A 10,196-nucleotide genomic window follows, 5' to 3' on the forward strand; every position below is an offset into this window, starting at 1 on the left:
AATGTCTTCTGAGACAGTGCAGACAGAACCTAACTGGAACTTATACGATACTCTTTGTAGTTTAAAGATTTGCATTAAAGACAATAATCAATAGAACATTCTTAGTGATTATGCAAGACCTAGCAAGTGAACAATGAGTAAATTAAATAATACATTATATTAGAACACATTCTTCAAGGCTTTAATTTTTTTTTTGAGACAGAGTTTTGCTCTTGTTGCCCAGGCTGGAGTGCAATGGCGTGATCTCGGCTCACTGCAACCTCCGCGTCCCAGGTTCAAGTGATTCTCCTGCCTGAGCCTCCCAAGTAGCTGGGATCACAGGCATGCGCCACCGTGCTTGGCTAATTTTGTCTTTTTAGTGGAGACAGGGTTTCTCCATGTTGGTCAGGCTGGTCTCGAACTCCCGACCTCAGGTGATCTGCCAGCTGTGGCCTCCCAAAGTGTTGGGATTACAGGCATGAGCCACCGCGCCCGGCCTCTTCAAGAATTTTATGCCCCTGACTGCTTATAATGTAAAAAAGATTTAAATGTGACATCAACCCATCTAAATACAACGTAATGTAATAACCATGGCTGTTTCCAATGTATTGTTTTATTTGGGTTTTTGGGGTTAAGAAAATTCTGTGAAGTAAACCACAACAAAAAAAGAACAGAAAATGTCGTATCTTCAATTTAGAGATGTAAGTATTTGGGTTTAAGATTAAATTATCACAGGTCATGTTCCTATGGCGCTGAATTTAAATGACTTTTCCAGTGATATTTCGGTCTCACTGCTCTGTCTGCTAGATCTAGAGATGCGTACCTCCCATCAAGTACTTATGTGCACATTTGAAACAACTGTAAAAATTCTAGGCAGTCTTACAGTCCCAACTTAGCAATGTTTAAACGTATCTTGTTTACAAATTGTGTTTTGTGTGTTTATTTTCACTTGCTAATTATGCTTTACATTCCACCATTAAAACTTAATTTTATTAATTTAATCTAGGTAAGTATTTTGTCCCCCTTACAATAGGTTCTTCAGAACATGAGGCTTTAAATGTGTTCAAGCTGAGATAGGACATATTCATACCATATTCAAAAGAGTTTTGAAGAGAAAGAATGTGGTAGAGGATAATTAACTACTACCCACCAGAATGTATTGGAGTTACTGTTCTTTTTTTGCCAGTATTTGGCCATAGGGCAGACTTGGTGCACTAATAAAAAACTAAAAAGCCATTTCATAAATTTGGTTAGGATTAGTTCATTCTGGGGACATGAAAGTAGCCCTATCTTTATAACACATTCACTAGGCAGTTGTAATCACAACCTAAGCTATCATATGAATGCAAGAGGATGACTGATTTCCTCCCAAATAGCTCTTGAATTTCTGTCTTTTTTCCTGAATTCCCCTCTTTATGACTACTTTAAATAAAAACTGAATTCATTTACAGTGTTTAGTGAGAGCACGGGCATATCTATGTGACTAACTGGATTGATTCTTCATAGTTCAGTGAGTGAGCAGTTGAACAGATCATTGTGCAATCAATGCAATCCCACAAGCAAATTGACCATACTTCAAAAAAGCCAGACTTCTCATATCAGTGGTGTTAAGCACATCATGAAAGTTCTGGGATGCTTGTATAAATGTTCTAACAAATCAATAGCATTTTGATTTGCTTATTCTAGTGACAGAAGCATAAAGGAACGAGAACTAAGGGAAGACTGAAGAGGTCATTTTGAAGTCCAATACTTCTATTAATAAGCCCTATAAAACTTGGAAGACGCAAACAGCATAAACAAGAAAGCAAGGGATAAGCGAGATGTGAAGATCTGAGGTGCCTGTCTTTAGAAGAGAGGCGCTCACTAAATTTGAAGCAATGCTTTCACACACCAGCTGTACAATTTAGGTACTCTGATGGACTAATACATCTTGAGTAGCTGTTGATCTGAATCTGAGGTCTCCCTCACAGCGGAAGAAGTTTAGGACACTGCTGTTGATTCATGAAAGCCATATATGATAGCTTTATGATATGTCAATTTGACTGAGCTGAAATATATTCCCCAGAGTTCCCTTTCTAGTCATTTTTAGTTAGAGTAGACTACAAGGGAGATTGTCTCACAGGAGTTGGCAGACAGAGGAAGGCAGCAGCCACTATGTACCATACACACACTTTCTCCTATTTATTCAAACACTAGTGTAAGTGCTGTTTTGGGATTTTGCAGATGTAATTAAACTCCATTATCAGTTGGTTTTGAGGTAATCAAAAGGTAGGATATTTTGTTGCCCCAGACTTAATTATGTTGAATCTGTTTTAAAAGGGACTAAGACCCTCTATCTGAGATGCAGAGGGGAGAAAATGCAAAAAGGAGAGAAAACAGTGGAATATTTTACGTTCTAAAACCCCTATACCTACCTTGCTGCTGTTGATCTACTGATTCACCTTGTCGATGAAATGGCAGCTGGACCTGCAACTGCTCTACTTTCTGTCTCTGGATCTTTCTTCAGTTTCTATGATTCCTGATGATTCCTCATTTAGGGGTGTGTGTGTGTGTGTGTGTGTGTGTGTGTGTGTGTGTGTGTGTCTATCTGTATGTGTGGGTTCAGCACCATGGGAAAGGTACCCAGTTTCTACAGGATACTTCACTAGGTGAGAAGCAAACAAGAATTGACACAGGCTTCAGACCAACCTTGTTAGGTGTCTTCTCATACTTATGTAATCCAGGCTGCACATGTTGTTTTCTGCATGCCTGTGGACTCGAAGCTGTAGCATTAGATGCAGGGACAGCCGTGCAACTACTTGGTGAGCCCCCACAATTTCCTATCAATAAATATATAATGTATATTTGTATATATGATTTTATACATTATAAATGTATACATAAGTAAACATTTATACATTACATATTCACATTTATATATTAAACTATGTAAATGACTTATGTATTTAGTATATAGACCTACTGATAGATAAACCATGTGAGATATAAAGAGAAATTGTAAAAATTCGGGAATGTGAATACTCAAATCTTATCTACAAGTCACTGTCTTTTACTGTTTTGAAAGTACCACAAATAAATGTGCACAGAGGCCTAAAATGAGCATTATATGAGCTCTAAATCAGATCGAGCTCCAAATCTAAGTGTGCACCATAAGTGAATTAAGATTCAATGCAAGGATTCTCAAGCTTGGTTACATATTAAAATAACTTAAAGATCATTTTATAAAAGTAAACTTACGCTTGAGTTCCATCCATGTAAATTTTGATTTGATTGACTTGTGTAGAATAGAAACAACAAACAGGTGTTTTTCTGTAAAGCTCCTATGGGGCTGTCATATGCTGGCCAAGTTGAAATCTGTGCAAGTCATGGGGAGGACCAATTCTACCCAGTTTAGAGGCAGGACAAGGTGTTAACTTTGACTTCTAAATTAGCCCAAGGCCTAATCTTAATCTTCTGCAACTTGCCACCATACAGTAAGAACAGACTAAGTGAAGGAAGTGAGAGTAAGTGATTCAGTAGGAGGACTCATAATTTTATAAAGGCATCAAAGCCAGTCTGCTCACCTTGGACATTTTCAGGTTGGTATATTTTCCAAACAGGAATAGCTAGCTCTCCCAGCCCACACTTTGCAAGTCACACAAGAGAAAAACTCACCAAGAGGGAGGCAACATCTCATTTAGGCTGACATACGAATCAAGTTAATTCTTATATTGAAATGTATAACACACACTATGTCTTCACAGAATGTCCTTTCCTTGACAACCCCCAAATCTTGGTGGAGGAATTAGGATGGAGGTGGAGATTGTCAGAGACAACCACGCTAGACACAGAGGTTGTACATCTAAATTCATAATAATGAAGAAGAAATATTGGCTTGTCTACAGAATCTTTCATTGAAAACAAAGCGGCATCTGGCTCCTGCCAGGCATTGGGTTAGGAGCTTCATCTCTTTGCGTCCTCAGTTCTGGGAGGCCTCGGTGATTTGGCCACAGCCTCAGCCTCCATCGCTCTGTGACCTGCAGGTATTGGATGATTCATAGCTAGACTCCCGGATACCCCTGAAGTGGGGAAATGGAACTCTTAACATTCAGGGATGTGGCCATAGAATTGTCTCCAGAAGAGTGGAAATGCCTGCACCCTGCCGAGCAGAATTTGTATAGAGATGTGATGTTGGAGAACTACAGAAACCTGGTCTCCCTGGGTGTTGCTCTCTAACCCAGACCTGGTCACCTGTCTGGAGCAAATAAAAGAGCCCTACAATGTGAAGATACATAAGATCATAGCCAGACACCCAGGTAGGTGAGAGTGAATGAAGCAGAGGACACAGGCAAGGGGACCAAAGGTCAAGAAGGAAGCCAGGCCTTAAGATGTGGTTTGGGGCTGGGTGCAATGGCTCACACCTGTAATCCAACCATTTTGGGAGGCCGAGGTGGGTGGATCACGAGGTCAAGAGATTGAGACCATCCTGACCAACATGGTGAAACCCCATCTCTACTAAAAATGCAAAAATTAGCTGGGCATGCTGGTGCGCACCTGTAGTCCCAGCTACTCGGGAGGCTGAAGCAGGAGAATCGCTTGAACCCAGGAGGCAGAGGTTGCAGTGAGCCGAGATCATGCCACTGCACTCCAGCCTGGTGACAGAGCTAGACTCCATCTCAAAAAATAAATAAATAAATAAATAAAAACAGGTAGTTTGGGAAGCTCTGCTCCAATGAAAATAATTTCTGAAAAAGCTGCATTTTTTTCTCATTTTCACAAATAGGGGCATCTTCTGTCCCATGCTGCTAAATCCTCTAAGAATTCTCTTTTTGCTTTAGTGATCTCCCTTTAAGTTTACAGGGAGAGTTAATATCCACTTTATCACTTATAAAGTGCTGCATGATATGACTACTGTTCCATTGCTTTTGGAGATATTGGAATATTTGTGTTATTGAGGAGCTCTATGTCAAAGTTTTTTTCAAATATTCTTTTTGTATCATGTCCAAAATGTGTAACATGAGTAGTGGACATACTGGGATTTGGTTCAGAAATGCCAGGAACACCAGGGACAGATGTTGCATCTTTTCTGCTTAGTGTTTTTTAATCCTATGGATGTTGCAAATGTAATTCTACAAAAATTCTTACTCAGCAATTTTATCAGAACACTAAGCATTTCCTAAATATAACAAAAGTAATGATATTTTACTTCAAAATGTTACTGTTTTAGTATAAACTTGTTTGTAATTTAAACTCTGTATTTGCAAATTTTGAAATTATGATATAGTTTTAAGCATGGGTTTCCAACATTTTGGCTTCCTGGGCCACATTGGAAGAAGAATTGTCTCGGGTCACATATAAAATACACTAACACTAATGATAGCTATGAGCTCGGATCACCTGAGATCGGGAGTACGAGACCAGCCTGACCAACATGGGGAAACCCCGTCTCTACTAAAAATACAAAATTAGCTGGGTGTGGTGGCGCATTCCTGTAGTCCCAGCTACTCGGGAGGCTGAGGCAGGAGAATTGCTTGAATCCGGGAGGCAGAGGTTGCAGTTTGCTGAGATTTCGCCATTGCACTCCAGCCTGGGCAACAAGAGTGAAACTCTGTCTCCGAAAAAAAAAAAAAAAGGTTTTGAAAAATTTTTGTCATATCCTCCACCACAGAAGATAAGCAAAAAAGTCCTTGCATTCCAAGGGTTGGACACCACTGGATTAAAGTATCTACTCACCTTGTATATTCCTTAAATGCACTGTATCATTAACCAGCATAAATATGCTATGTCATTAACCAGCGTAGAACATTGCTAATTGTATATTAAGCTCTCAATTGTTCTCTTATTTGTTAATAGCTATTATAATTTTGTCTTAGTAGGAAGTCTGTTGAGATTCTGTCATTGAGATGTATCTCTCTGTAGCTGTTTAAAAATGTGTGTCTCACACACACATCTATATAAGTTATATAAATGTGTAGTAAGTTCTCACTTAATATAGTTGATAGGTTCTTGGAAACTGAGGGAAGCAACATATTGTTTAGGAAAACTAATTTTACAAGAGTTTAATTGATATAAACAAGAGTTATGTTTGAATGGCATATAGCAACATCGTTTCATTTAACAATGTAGTTTTTAAGAACCTAATTTGAACATTAAGTGAGGACTTACTGTACATCTGTGTTTGTGTGACATGCATTTTTCTGATAAATAAAAATTACATCACTTAAAAAAAAAAGAAAACAAAGCAATGATTCTAATTATGGTGATAAACAGGCCAGGTTAGAGTAGAATTAAGCCAGAGTAGGAAACAGCACGTTATTTTGTCCTTCCTTCCTTTGCCTCATCTATCTTTATGTGCATTTACCATGGTTATAAGGACAGAAGGATGGAGAAGTCAGCTGATCTCATTTCTAATTATCTGCATATTAAAAGTCTGAAGAAAGATGTTTCTGGTAAATGACCGGAATTGAATCAGGACATCAGGTAATTTTTTTGAAAAGATACAATTAGGGTTCCTACAGGTAAAGGCAGACCCAGGCAGCACTGTGAAGCTTGTTCTAAGTGTGTCTAATAGTCTTCTCTCGTACAACCCTCAGACTTTCCATTTTTCCATTCAGCGGCTATCTACCTAGTTTTCCAGATCTACATATTAAAACATCATCCTTGGAAAAAATAAGGAAAATAATGTTACCTGGCTATTTATAAGGCACTTTGCTGGAAGTCAGGGACTGAGTTAAGCACATGACATACATTATTCTACAAAACTTCATACTGAATTGAGTGAATAGGTATTATTACCCCAGTTTTTCAGATAGTAAAATTGGGATTCAAGGAGATTAAGTTGGTTGTGAAAAGTCATACAGCTAGAATGTAGCAGAGCCAGAATTAGCACTCAGGCTTACTGAATTCCAAAGCACACATTCTCATTCCTCAGGAGACAATGCTTTTCTTTATACCATAACACCTGAAATCCCCTGGCCCTTACCTCTGTTTGCATAATGTCAGTAAAGGACTATCTATGTATATTCCACTCTCTTGGGTATACTTTTCTCATTTGATAAATTTTCTACTGCATCTGTATTATTTTACAGTATTGGCAGGTGAATATGATAACCTATCCAAACTTTTTAGCGTGAGGATTCGTTGATCTAATCCACAGAAAGCATTGATAATAACATATATTTGTTCCTATATGGAACCAATAGAATAAACATTCAGGACCATCAGCTATGCCACAGTGTAAAAGGAGATAGTATAATTGAAAAAGTTCAAAAATATTACTATAAAACTTATTAGGTAATGCTAATAAAATCAAAATTGTTTCCTACTTATTTGATAAGTATTCTGTGCAAACAAATGGATATTTTCATGAAACTTTTTAAAAATTATCTTACATGAACTAGATTAAAATACAGAAACATAATTGCCAAACAGTAGTGAAATAATCTCTTCTTTTCTTTCTCTTTGTTTCTTTTTCTTTTCTATCTCTCCTTCGCATGAAGGTATATGCTTTATGAGTGATCTAATTGTGAATAAAGGGAAGCATTGCTAAGCAATTAGATTTTTTAGGTAAGTAGGAACATCATAATTACAATATTCCAGATACTTTTCTGAGGATAGGATAGAAAAATGATTCTGTAAAACTATTTCTTGAATAGAAAACTGATCTCTAGATTTTTCTGTTTGTGTCCTACTCTTGTGCAGAGTAGTTTCTGACTTTGTAGATTTTGGGTTAGCTTCTGTAAGGCTGGGTTTCTGTGTTTTGAAAGTCCCTCAACTTGTGCCACCTCTTGTTCAGCCAAATCTAAATCGTGCTACCTCTCTTCTAATAGACAAAATCCGTACTGATCACTGACTCCTGGAACTTTTCCCCATAAATATACAGATTTTCTGAGCAATACCATATCTCAGAAATAAGTGGGCACTTGTCAAACAGAGGGCTCTGAGTAAGTATGGATAAAATATTGGCTAGGGAAATGGGCCAACTTTAGACAGTGTCTGATAGGCTGTTCTTTTCACAAGAAATTTTTTTTTAATTGAAACTTGGATATGTTAATATTTTATTACAGTTAGCCTATATACAACTGCAATTGAGAACAGAATTCAAATCACTTACCATAAAGCTCCTGGTGACCATTACCATGTGTGTAAAGGCATTTGACCAATGAACTTGCCATAAAAGCCCCATGACCTTTGGCTTGGTTTTCCTGCCTGGAACATAAGATGATATCCCCTGGGTGCTCTGCCCTAACTCCACACCAATCTATTGACAACTTAGCTACAGCTGGGCAAGACACTTGTTCAATGAGTCCCAAATGTATTAGCCACAACGTAAAAAATGGTAAATTTGTTGACTTCATGTGACCTGCTCATCCGAGCTTCCACTCTGCTGGAAAATGTTGGGGGTGGGGGGAGAGGGGGGGCTGGGCGCAGTGGCTCATGCCTGTAATCCCAGCACTTTGGGAGGCTGAGGCGGGTGGATCATGAGGTCAGGAGATCAAAACCATCCTGGCTAATATGCTGAAACCCAGTCTCTACTAAAAATAGAAAAAAATTAGCCCGACTTGGTGGCAGGTGCCTGTAATCCCAGCTACTTGGGAGGCTGAGGCAGGGGAATCGCTTGAACCCGGGGAGCAGAGGTTGCAGGGAGCCGAGATTGCACCACTGCACTCCAGCCTGGGTGATAGAGTGAAACTCCGTCTCAAAAAAAAAAAAAAAAGAAAATGTGGGGGGAAAAATAGTCCACTGTCATTCTGTTCCAATTGTTTGAGATACTTCACGTTTTTGATAAATTTCTATTCCTTCATACCTTTTCTCTTATCCACTACTGCTCTCCCAGATCGTGTCTAAGTATGTGCAGAAAAAATGCTTTCAGAACCTCAAATCAAAGAGGAGGGAATGTTTTGCTTTCAGATGTAAGTATTGTCCTATCCTATATTTGTCTTGATGTCATTGTCAACCCCTTTTCTTCTGGATGCCAGTCATCCTGATGGCCTTTCTGGCTGCAGATTAAGCACAATGATCTTAAGAAGCTAATCTCTTCTCACTAATGGAACTCGGGTATTTTGTGCCAAGACAGTCTCACAATAATACCTAGGGGCATCAGGTACTCATTCAGCCCTAAATTCACTCTCTTTCGATCTACTGTCCAAGCTCTGTCCTGCCACTCATGGACACAGGCTCAATTCTCACCCACCATAAACTCCCTTGAGTGGCTCACCAGCCACTCATCTTGCCTTCTTTCTGCATTTTTCTCCCAGCTGTAGGACACCTGGACATTCCTTGATATATTTCCCATTCATAGGAGCCAATGTGGCTTAAACATTCAAATATGAGTTTTTTCTCGGCCTCATCCCATGGTCTACGGGTACTTGCCATGTGGTTCAGACCAAAGCACGTCAAAAAATACTCTGCTCATGGCTTTACTCTAACCCTACTGAAGATAACTTACGTACTGAAGGGATCATCAGGACCCACTTCATCACATTCATCACATTCAGTTGTCTTTTTCGTTGTTTGTTTTGTTTTTGTTTGTTTCTTTGAGACAGGGTCTCTCTCTGTTGCTCAGGTTGAACTGCAGTGGTGCCATCTTGGCTCACTGCAACCTCTGTCTTCCAGGTTCAAGTAATTCTCGTACCTCAGCCTCCTGCATAGCTGGAGTTACAGGTGTGTTACCACAACGGTTAATATTTGTATTTTAGTGGACATGGGGTTTCACCATATTGGGCAGGCTGGTCTTGAACTCTTGGCCTCAGGCAATCTGCCGACCTTGCCCTCCCAAAGTGCTGCTGTTATGGGGATGAGGCATGGCACTTCTCCCCTTTCAGTTGTCTTTTGATACTCTGGGAATAAAAGATCCAGTTTTCTGTTAGTTCTAGTTTATAACCTGGGTATGTAGAATTAACACTCATCATGAGTGGATTTTGATATGTAAAATGGAAGTTTAATACATTGAGGAAATGTACTTTCTCTTCTCAAGATTTCAAGGATTTCAGGTCTGTTTCATTGCTTTGGAAACTCAGAGACATTCAATGGCCTCTTTATTCCAAGTCAGACCATGTTTCTCCTTCACTGACCAACAAGCTCTGGTAAGCCCTAGGATAGAAATCTTTCAATGCAATGTAATTTAAGTGGGAAATGAGGAAAAAAAAAAAGTTACAGTTACAACACATGTCCTCATCATATCTGTCCTTCAACTTTGTAGTAAATTTATCTTCTCAAATGAAAATCTGATATTAAAG

The 10,196-nt window shown here is 38.9% G+C and overlaps 1 pseudogene; it reads left to right on the forward strand.

Moving 5' to 3' along the window:
• Window positions 1–3,677: 3,677 nt before the first annotated feature.
• LOC129030000 (zinc finger protein 141-like) lies at window positions 3,678–9,839 on the forward strand (annotated as a pseudogene).
• The last annotated feature ends 357 nt before the right edge of the window (window positions 9,840–10,196 follow it).

The sequence above is a fragment of the Pongo pygmaeus genome, chromosome 12 (assembly GCF_028885625.2).
Source record: "Pongo pygmaeus isolate AG05252 chromosome 12, NHGRI_mPonPyg2-v2.0_pri, whole genome shotgun sequence".
Lineage (NCBI taxonomy): Eukaryota > Metazoa > Chordata > Mammalia > Primates > Hominidae > Pongo > Pongo pygmaeus.